The sequence below is a fragment of the Gossypium hirsutum genome, chromosome A02 (assembly GCF_007990345.1).
Source record: "Gossypium hirsutum isolate 1008001.06 chromosome A02, Gossypium_hirsutum_v2.1, whole genome shotgun sequence".
In the NCBI taxonomy this organism is placed as follows: Eukaryota; Viridiplantae; Streptophyta; class Magnoliopsida; order Malvales; family Malvaceae; genus Gossypium; species Gossypium hirsutum.
The window spans coordinates 12204302-12216935 of record NC_053425.1 but is presented as its reverse complement, the minus strand read 5'-3'; positions in this window follow the sequence as shown (position 1 = coordinate 12216935).

The window sequence follows — 12634 nt, the reverse complement described above, 5'->3', positions numbered from 1 at the left end:
TCAACTAAAACTGCTAAAAATTAGGGAGCAAAATCTGATTTGTCATTCTCCTATTGGAAAGAGATAGGGATGATATGGAATCTCAATTTCATACAATCCTTTCTCGATTTGATATTAGTATAAAAAAGCTCTAAGGCCTTTCTTAAAAGACACCTATCCACTTTTTTTTCTTACATGAAAAAATAATAGTTAAATTTTAGTTCTAATCACTCTACTTTTTTAAGTTTATATAAGTGTAACAACTTATTTTCAGTGAAATCGGAATAGTGGTTTCGGGACCACAAATTCGAGTCAGAAAGAAAATTTATTTTAATGTTATTCTATGGTCCGCATTATGATAGGAATGTTATATGAAAATTCTGATAAGAAAATTTTACCGATTATGTGTTTAATTAGGGAAAGGACCAAATTGCATAAAATGAAAAAGTTGAGTTCTAGTAGCTAAAATGATCAATTAGCTATGGAATTCAAAACAAGAAGTCCTTATATGGTAATTAGACCATTAAAGAAAAGTTATTTTGGTGATTCATCCATGGAAAATTAGAAAAAGCCAAGGACTAAATTGAAAAGTGGAAAAATTAATGGATGATAAATAACTAAATAGAAGTGTTATCATTTTATATCATCTTCATCCCCAAAATTTGCATGGAAACCCTAGGAAAGAGAAACGAAACTAATCAAGCTTAATTAGGTATGTTTTCTTGTCTCGTTTTTAGTAATTTTTATATTTTTGAGATCGGGATAATCTAATCTTTCTATTTTTGGGGATTAATTTGAAAAGTTATCAAAGTAACAAAGTTTTACCATGGATGAATATGCTGAAATTTTGAAATTTATGGTAGAAAATGAAAGGTTGTTGATAGATAAACAACTTTTACAAAGAGAATTTTGATGAAATTGTGATTTAGGGACTAAATTGAAAAATTGTAAAACCCATTGAAAAATTTTAATTTTTAAGAAATTCATGGGCTGTTATTAAGACATGTAAAAATCGGATAGGCTTGGAATAAGGATTAAATTGCATAAATTTCATTTTCTAAGCCTAAGGATGAAATTAAAATTTATGAAAAGTTTAGGGGCAAAATGGTAATTTTTCCTAGAGTGTAAATAGAAACCAATTGAATATGAAATCTGATAAATTGATGATTAAATTCATTTATATAGATCTAGAAAACTCAAATTCGAAATTAGATCGAGGAAAAGAAAAAATTTCAGATTCGTAGATTTTCATACACAAACAAGTGTCAAGGTAAGTTCGTGTAACCGAATTGTGTTTAATTATATGTTTGAATCGAATGTCGTATGTGATTGTATGAATTATATAAATGTAAAAAAAAATGAAATAATCATATTTTTAATCATATTTAGAAAATAATAAGATTCGTTTGAATAATGAAATTCGATGGATATATGTGATTTCCCATATTACATGGGTCATGCATATGTTGTAGATGGAATATAGCTTGGACGAGCAATCTTCTTAAAGCCCTCTTGATTATCTTGATAAATAGTTCTTACGAGCATCCTGATCGGTAGTGATCATGCATGTGTTGCGCACTACCGCAACTCTGTATGAGCGTCCTGTTACATAATTCGATCAGTTGTGATCCAGCATATAATGCGGACACAAACGTAGCTCTATGTGAACGTCCTGATATAAGCTCTTATGGGCTTTCTGACATGACTCGCTTGGACTCTCTGTTACCTTATCTGGTGCTCCCTAATAATAACTCTTCGAAGTTACTTGATAAGCTCTATGAGCTCCCTGAATAAAACTCTTATGAGTTTCATGTTTAGCCCGGATAAGTTACATGGCTCATCTGAGCATCCTGATATGTGGCTCGAGAGTGTGCTCTCTGATTAAGTGTCCTAATGGATACCCCTTATTATGAATTTACGGTTTACAGTTTTGTATACCTTGTGCGTACTACCTGAGTATCCATCAATATTTCAATAATTCAATGAACAAAACTTCTGACATGAGAAATTATGAGATTAAAAGAGTTATGCCCCAAATACTTTTGAAATACCTGAAAGGAGTGTAGCATAATGAGCTCATCCATGCTTACTTAATGTACATGTGAATTATATGACTAACTTGCTTATTTGAATGTATATGATTGGGCAAATTTGCTAATTTGTTGGAAAGCATGTTATTGTTACACTTATTTAAATGAATATGATTGGTAAGTTTACTTTTTGTTATACAAACTTAATAAGCATTAATCACTTACTAGGTTTTATTTTCTTTATTTTATAGTGCTCGGGAAACTCATAAAGGTTGGAGATCGGTCGGAGTATCATCACACTATCCACCAGTCTGTTTCGGTATAAAATGCAATCTTATTTTGGTATAATGGCATGTATAGGTTAACTTGGGCAATGTTGGAAAATACATGGTTGTTTGTAATTTAGCTATTGGAATGGTTAATAATGATTTGTTTTGGTATATTATTATGAGGTTATATATATCATGATTAACATATATGTATGTGGTTGGTTAGATTGAATTAGGGTAAAATATAAGTCTTTACTAAAAGGTAAGTTTGATCATAAGAATGTATATAATGTTATTTCATACATGTTATTGATGTTTGCTAATTTATATGACTTGAATTGGTTGGGAAATATATGCAAATATTGCTGTAGGTTAAATGTTAAATTTGGGTGAGAAATAAGGCTAGGAAAGGGCTTTATTTTGTCCACATAAGTAGACACACGGGTGGGTGTCTTGGCCGTGTGTGACACATGGCCTGGCACATGGGCATGTGGTTTAGCCGTGTGTCCTCTGCGTCTAAAAATTTAGAAACAGAATGCTCAGAATTGGGTACACAGGCAGAGACACGGGTGTGCGTCCAGTCGTGTGTACTACACGGCCTAGAACACGGGCGTGTGTCTTGGCCGTGTGAAACTTGCACCTAATTTGTGAAAATTAAATTAACCACATGGCCTAGCACACAGGCGTGTGGCAGGCCGTGTGGCATAAGTCAGAGAGTTACGTGGGTAAGGACACGGGCTGGGACACGACCGTGTGCCTCACATCGAATCCCCACACGACCTGAGACATAGGCATGTCACTTGGCCGTGTGAGCCACATAGCCTACTCACATGGGCGTGTGACCCTTGTATTAAAGAAAAATTTTAAATTTTGCAAAAAATTCTTTGAGATCCCGATTTAGTCTCGATTTGATTCTAATGTTCAAATAGGGCCTCGAGGGTCCATTCAAGGGACAATATGATTATTTTTTAATATGAATAGTAAATGATATGAATTATCTATAATTGTTCTGTAAACTCTGGTAATGCTCTATAACCCTATTGCAGCGACGGTTACGGATTAGGGGTGTTACAATAAGAATTATTAAATTTTAAATTTGATCATTATATTTTGCTTAAATTTGAGATTTTATTTTTATAATTTCTTTTGACTTAATTTAGACATCTATCCGCTCTTTCTTTTTCTTTTCTTTTGACATGAAAAAATAATAGCTAAATTTCAGTTCTAATCCATCTACATTTTTAAGAGTACACAAGAATTATTAAATTCTAATTTTGGTCCCTATATTCGTTCATATTTGAGACTTTAATTTTGACATAACTTAATTGTAATAACCCGATCTTGGGCCTAGTTGGAATAGTAGTTTTGGAACCACTAAGCCGAGGTTAGAGAAATTACTTTTAATGTTATGTTATGTTTTGTAGCATGATTATATTGTGCATGAAAATTTTGGTGAAATAATTTTAGCAATTGCATGCTCAATTGCGAAAAAAGACTAAATTGCATAAAGGGAAAAAGTTTTGTTTTTCTAACAGATGGTGTTAAATAGCTAAAGAATCATAATTAGGGGTCTTTAAAGGGAAAATAAACCCATTTCAATAGGGTGGTCGGCCATTGAGACAATAGGAGTCAAAAAGTCAAAAATTTAATAGGGTTGGTTTTGATTGTAACACCCCTATCCCGTAACCGTCGCCGGAATAGGTGAGGGGCATTACCGGACTTGTAACTCATGCCAGATCAGTAAAATTTTGAACATTTTCTTGGAGTAAAGATAATTGGTAGACACAACCAGGGATAAAATTTAAAACTTATAAAAGTAAACATTCAAAAGATGTCATATTCGCACGGCTTATATACATTAACCAAAATATCCTCCCACTACTAGTCTATTCTATACATGCCATAAGATAATCCAAAACATAGCAGTTCCAAACAGTGGATAGTGATAGTGTGACAAGTTACTGACGATCCTCGAGCAAAAAGGCCAAAATCAACAATCTATAAAACAAAGAAACATAACAACACAGTAAGCTTTTGTAAGCTTAGTAAGTCTTAAGCAATTTAAAACCAGTGAACTCAAATATAACCAATTTGTTTATTTGATTCACATATAACATTTCATTTCATATCTATAGTTATCCTCATCGGACAAATCAAAATGTATATCCCCCAATATCCTATAATATTTCTCCATAACCGAATACTCACATATTCATATGGCATTTTCATATTTGCTTTTCACTTTACAATCATGATTTAATTCTGATGGGTCTAACATGTACAAGTATTTATCACATACCTGACCAACCAAATTAAAAGTCGATCTTACGAATTCTCATATAACCTTTTTCTAGGTATACTACCCTTTTTGGTTGAATATACACAATTACGTAATACACAATAAGCAGATAAATTCTCACTTGATAGTGATCTCTTATAAACATAGGTACATTACATATTTTCACCTAACTTTTCACATTGACCAAATGCACAATAATCATAGAACAGTCTTATTGCTTTACTCACATATGCATCACATAACAACCTTGTGATTTAATCCAAATCAAGCTTAAATATAATCTCAAAATACATACTTGACCAACTTAACGCATTGAACGTATTTATTACCAATTGTTACTATGAAGTCGTATAATCTTATGCTTTACTCGAATCTTCAGTGAGACCTTTAGCTCGAATAATCCCTACACGTAGTCATCGGGTCTTACCCGGGCATAATCTCCACACGTAGCCATCGGGTCTTACCTGGAATATATTTCCAAGTTTCATGTACATTTAATCACATGTTACAACATTCACATCGACTGTCATATTTGTAATTCATTTGTCTCATCAAATATCTAAATATACACACCTTTCACATTTGGTCATTCGGCCACAATATATACACATCTCATACATATTTCACATTAGCCATTCGGCTTTACCACATATACATATCTCATACATATTTCACACTAGCCATTCAGCTTTACCACACATATATATATTTATCTTGTACATCAATTTCAGCAATAGCTTATAAGCAACTCAATTAGTTTCATCAATGTTTACAACAAAATCACATATTCACTACAAGCTATTTTCCTGAGCAACAGTCATTTAATTATTTGTAACTGGAGCTACGAAACTCCAAATGAAGTGCTGTTAATTTTCCCTGAAAACAGACACATATATCTTCTATCCATAAAATTTTCAGAATTTTTGGTTTGACCAATCAATACCAAAAATTTTCTTAAAGTTTCCCCTATTTCACTGTTTGACTATACTGACCACTCTTCACTACGAATCAACTTTCTCATTGTACAGAATTCAAAATATGTTCTTGTTTATTTCATTTGAAACTAGACTCATTAAGGAGTCTAAGCATACAAATTTTATCTTATAACAATTTTTTTTGTGTGATTTATAATGATTTATAATGATTTATAAACAGGGGATTTTGGAGTCATTCTGACACTGTCTCACACAACTTTAAATATCTCTTTAATAGAAATTCCTTTGCTTACACGGTTTCTTTTATAAGAAACTAGACTAATTAAGCTTTGATTACATATTTTATTCAGCCTATAATTCCACACCAACAATTTATGGTGATTTTCTAAAATCATGTTACTGCTGCTGTCCTAAGCAAATTATTACAATTTGCTCTTAAATTTCCAAGTCCAAACACTTATGTACTTACCATTTGAGTTTAAAACAAATCATGGCCACATCACATCTTATTAAATCAACTCATTATGTCCTATTATGATTGAATTTACTCAACGTTTAATCACTTAAAACTTACCTCGGAAGTGGTCAACGACTAGATATCCACGGCTATTCGTTTACTTTCTCTTTTCCCCTATCCGACTTTGATCCTCTTTGCTCTTAAGCTTAAGTAAAACAATAGATTTGCTTAAGTACTTAACTAATACTATTCACTTAACAATCACATTTGGCAATCACATATCATTTAATCTATATCTAAAACAATAGATTTCAATATGTATCATATTTAATAAAACATGCCATGACTCGATTTCATGCTTATTTAATTTATATCTAATTCACATTCACAAGCAAAGAGTCACTTAATTTATCATGCTTTCTTATACATGAATTTAATCATATTGCCGAATGTCCTTATGTGTACATGGTACATACATAAGGCATATATATATTTATATATATACCTATATATGACCATTACAATTTAAACATTTAATCATAATCGGCAAGCTTTATTTCAACTATTTAAGGTGCAAACCAATTATGTTATTCATTAACATTTCGTCATATTAAATCTTTGATTAACCAATTTAACACATACCAAAATCCAATCATACATCTAACCTTTATCTCAATACCAAACCGAGTTATAAGATTATACATTACACTAAGCATATCATTAAACATACCTATTCAATTTAGCTAATTTCATAGCCAATTAATCACCTTACCCCACATTACTCAATGCCGAATATTAACCCAACATCACAAGCATAATCACCATGAAACTTACCTTAATACACATTTTATCCCATTGCCGAATACATATATATCATCAAATAAATATTTATTCACATAACAACAATTCATTCACATCTCTATAAATGATCATAATCGGACATTATAAACAAATCAACTAGTTTAGCATTCAAATTCTTCTAACCATTCCTCAATCACTTACTCAATGAACAACAATCCAAGCACATCAAAGCATAGTCGAATGTATCATTCTTCTTAAATTCAAAATAAATGCATGGGCTAACTTCAAAATCTATCTAACAACTCAACTTTACCAAAATTATCAAGAAATTAAGCCAAACATACCTCCAATTGCTAATATAATTGCCATACGTCTAAGGGCCCCCTTTTGTTCTTCTTTGATCCTAAGAATCGGCTATTGAGAGAAAGAATGGATAAAACTTTGTTTTCATCCCCTTTTTTTCCATTATAAAAACTTTATTTCATATTTTATAAGTCTTTATTTAATTCTTTAACAAAATGTATATAATATCATTTAGTAGCCATCATTACAACAAATAAAATACATATTTTCTCACCTAAAACCATCATGGTCGGCCATTATCATGAAAAATGGGGACTTTGACATGCAAGTCCCCATATTTAATCCATGCAACAATTTGGCCATTTTAAAAATTAACCAACACATTTTCAATGTTTCTCACATAAGCCCTTTTGATTAAATTCGCATTCAATTGATAAAATCAAAGCATCAAAATTTCACACATAAATTGTAACATAAAATAGACATGAAATTTAACAATCAATTATTTGTGTGACTCGGTTTTATGGTCTCGAAACCACTTCCCGACTAGGGTCAAATTAGGAATGCCACATTGATGACATTAGCTAATTGAATAAAAAATAAAAATCAAAAGGGGTCATCTTTCTTCTCCATATTTGATATGACCCTGGTCAAGGATGCCCTTGATTTCAGCTTGAATTCAGCTCCTCAAGCTCCATTTAGCTTGGTTCAGCTCACCGAATTTTATTTTAGCTCACATGAGCTTAATTCAGCTCGTTTGAGCTTGGTTTAAATTCAATTCAGCTCATTATTAGCTTTTAGCTAAATTAATTTTATTTGCTGGAGTTTTAGACCATTTAAATAAGCATGTAAATAAGTTTCATTACAGCTTTTAAATATGTCTTAATTTATTACAAGTGTTTAATATGTCTTGATTTGGCTGAATTAAAGGTGTCTAGATGTCATTTAATTTGTCTAAATTATTACATGTTTTAAATTTGTCCAGCCGAATTTATGTGTTATGATTTGTTAATATTTAAGTTGTCTCAATGTTAATTAGGATGTTCACATTATGTTTTAATTAAGTTCATTTGTCTTATGTAGGTGCACTCAAATTTGAAGATACATTGGGCAGATTCATGCATGTAGATTCAATGAATGTGAAGGTACATCCCTTTGGACGGCACATGCATGTAAGGAATTAATGCAAGGTGCATGCATAGAAAGGTTCAATGGACGGCAATCAAGAGGCATTTGCATGTTCATGATGGTCATTCATGTATTTGAAGATTCATGGATCAAATTAATGATGGACCATGCATTGGACGGTTCATGTATTGATCATGTGTTCACACCTTGTGTTCACACCATGATGACCATTTAGTTGGATGTTCACACACAAGAGTCTACTCAAGCTCCTTGTTCACACCAAGTTTGATCCTTCATGAAGCTTCATTTAATTAAGCCACTCATGGTGAAACAACATGAATTAAAGGCTCCATTAAAGGAGTTAGCCGAATCTAGCCATGCATGCATGAAGAACATTTATCCAAGTACATCAATGCATATTCATGAAGCTAACCACTCACCTCCCATTCGGCCGAACATGGACAAGAACATCATTGGACATTTTTCTAGAAGTTTCATGTTTTAATTAGGTACATTACTTAATTGTTAAGTTCATGAATGGACTATTCGGCTAGCATAAGATACTAGTATAAATAGTTGGTTATTTTCAATTGTAAAGGACTTTTTGCCAAATTTCTGAATGAAATATAATTTTAGTGAGAAATTCACTCTCTTTATTCTCCAAAGCTCAAATTGACTTATCTTCAACGAGTGGCGTCAATCTGACTTTGTTCGAACTTATCACCCATTGGTGTGCCGTTCTTCATACCGTAGGTTCCTATTTTGCTAAATAGAGGGTCTCGGTTTTTTATCCTATTTCCATTTCTTTCTTTGAAACCTTAAGCCCGGGTCCTTATTTGATAATAAGGGTTCGATCTTGTTTCATCGAATTACCCAGCAAACAACAACCCATTAAACTCCTTTGTTCCTAAAGCCATCCAACTTCAAACACCAAGACTTGAATTTGATTCAATTCCGACACTACCTAATTTCGATCGGGAAAGATTACGACTCGTCTTTACATCCGAAACGAGCTCGTATCAATATTTTCCGCAGAAAAATGAAGTGAAAAACCCACATAGGAGTTTGATGGTTATTTTTGTTGATTTTTGTACTTTAGGGACTCTTGTAGCTTAATTTAGCTAATGGAGGGACTATTTTGCAAAATGGTTGAAATTATAGGGTTTTTCCATGAGATTTTTCATCTGTTTTACTGAATTTTTATGGAAGAAAATGAATCATGGTTGTTAAACAAACAACTTTTGTAAAGTAGTTTTCATGAAAACCCTAACTAATGACCATTTTACATAAGTTATAAATTATGGGGTAAATGTATGAAATAATGGGAATTTTGGGCTTCTTCTAGTATAAAAAATAATTCATCTAGACTTGGTTAGTGAGAAAATTTGATAAAAATCAATTTACGAGCCTAAGGGTAAAATAGTAATTTTGTGAAAGTTTAGGGGCAAAATGGTCATTTTTCCAAAATATGAATTATGAAATGCATTGATTAATATAATGATTAATTTAGTGAATTTTTATCATTTTAGATCAAGAAATATGAAATTCGGACCTAGACCGAGGAAAGGCTAAGTAAGTAGACTAAATCCAACTAGTCGCCCAATTTTTGTATACCGAGATAAGTTGTACATAAGGAAGGTAACTTTATTGTTATTATGTGTTGAATGATTAATTTTGCATAATATGATTATGAATAATGTATGATGAAATTAATGCTGTAAATTCCCGATTGAACCTAGGAATAGAGTGGAGATCCATGGCATGACAATTAAGTGATATGCGTACTAGTGTAAGACCATGTCTGAGACATGGCATTGGCCATGATATGAGAGCCAGTGTAAGACCATGTTTGGAACATGGCATCAGTGATGTTGTGTGAGCCAGTGTAAGACCATGTCTGGGATAAGGCATCGGCATTGATATGTGTGCTAGTGTAAGACCATGTTTGAGACACGGCATCAGAAACATTATGAGAGCCAGTGTAAGACCATGTATGGGATATGGCATCGGCATTGAGATGGAAGCTAGTGTAAAACTGTGTATAGGACATGGCATCGTCCTCAATATGTGAGCCATTGTAAGACCATGTTTGGAACACGGCATCGACAATTCACCCTCTTATAAAGCTTGTTAGAGATCCTTTAGTATTCCAAATGGTTTCACGAGTTATTTTAAAAGCTTATGACAATGATATGGAATGATATAATCATGTTATGAGTGATACATGTTCTTATCTGAAACTCATGAGATATGAGTCTAGTTATGTTGCCTTGATGGTAAGAATGACATGAGTAAGTTCTAGCTATGAAAATGATCTTGGGATGATATTGAAATCTTTGGTTTATACTTGCAATATATATAAGCACGTAGTGATATTTACCATGTTACTCAAGTAGGTTGTGTGGATTTATAATATGCATGGTTGATGTAGTTACTTATTTATATGTAACTTACTAAGCTTTATGCTCACTCCCTTTCCTTTCCATTTTCTTATAGTGCCACCAAGCTAGTATCGGGGATCAAGGGACGTCAGAGGCATCGATCACACTATCACCTGAAGCTTTGGTATAGCTAGTTTAACATTTGATTTTGGCATGTATAGGGACTTGAATCTTTTGTTTAGTGTCTCGTTAGTTTAGCCACAATGGTTGGCTTATATGATGGATGTGATATTCATTTTGTATAGGCCATTAATGTTGGCTAATATTGATTATTATTAAATTCATTTGATGCAAATTTCTCATGGTTATGGTTGATTTGGTTATATGGTTATGCTTGGATTGGCTTTGGTTGATATTGTGTAGGTTGGGGCAAGTAACGGTGGCAAAAAGGCTTGGTAAATAACTTTATTTTTATCCACACGGACAGACACACGGGAGTGTGTCTAGGCCGTATGTGACACATGGTCTACCCTACGGGCGTGTAGTCTGGCCGTGTGTCCCCTGCACCTCAATTTTAGAAGTTAGTATACAAGGTAGTAAACACACGGACAGAGACACGACCGTGTGTCTCAACTGTGTGGAGGACACGACCTAACACATGGGCGTATGCCTTAGCCGTGTGCCCTTAATTGGTTGATGATGTCAGAAATAGAATGTTAAGGTTTTTGTACACAGGTGTGTCATGGCTGTGTAAAGGACACGGACGTGTGCCAGGCCGTGTGAAAACCCCTGTAGGTTCGAATTAAAAAATAAATTCGCATGGTCTAGGACACGGGCGTGTCCTGATATGTTCAGGCCGTGTGAGTCACATGGGCCTTCAACATGGTCATGTTAAGAAGACACACGGGCGTGTCGTCCTTCCACACGAGCGTGTGCCCCGATCAGCTTAAAATTTTACAATGTTTTCTAGAGTGCACAAATTAGTCCCGAATCAATTTCAAAGTGTGTTCGGAGCCTTGTAAGCCTATAGTAGGGACGTTAAGGTATTATGAAAAGTTTTAATTTGGACCGAAATTTCATATCTAGGAAATATATGTTTGTATATATTTAAGCCCGGTAACACCTCGTATCCTGTTCCGGCTTTGAACTTGGGTAAGAGGTGTTACATTTAGTGGTATGAGAGTTATGGTTTAGTCTAGCTATACATGCCATAAATATATTGTGATAGTGTGACGACTCATGACAAATTTAAATTGTGCTTTCATATAATAAATGGATCATAAAGGAGCTATGGTGGATGATGTGGCAAGTAATGCATCGGCTCCCGCTGAAGGGACCGCGCCAGTCAAGAGTGGGCCCGTGACATTGAGTCAGGGTGGAGGGGCTAGAGAAGCCTACCTCTATATTATGGATGCTTGGTAGTCGGAGTTCGTTCGTGCAAATCCGAACACTCCACCTCCCCTATTTCCTCCGATTCCTCAACCTGCCCATATGGTTCCCCAAATAGTAGAAATGGTTAGGAGAGAAAAACCTACAGTAGATAGAATTCGTAAGCACGGGGCCAAGGAATTTTGAGCTAAAACTGATTATGAGCCAGAGAGAGCAGAGTTCTGGTTGGAAAATACCATTAGGGTATTCGATGAATTGTCTTGCACCCTTGAGGAGTGCATAAAGTGTGTTGTGTCACTCCTGCGAGACTCGGCCTACCAATGGTGGAACACCCTTGTGTCGATTGTACAAAGGGAAAGGATTACATGAGAGTTTTTCCAGGAAGAATTCTGAAATAAGTATATTAGTAAGAGGTTTATAAACTAGAAGAGGAAAGAATTTCTAGAATTGAAGCAAGGCCGAATGACGATAACAGAGTATGAGCATGAGTTTCATGAGACTCAACAAATACGCTAGGGAGTGCGTATCTACTGAAGCCACTATGTGCAAGAGGTTTGAAGATGGTTTGAACGAAGACATTCGATTTTTGATTGGTATTTGGGAGTTAAGAGAATTTGTAGTACTTGTTGAGAGAGCGTGTAAGGCTGAAGAATTGGCCAAAGA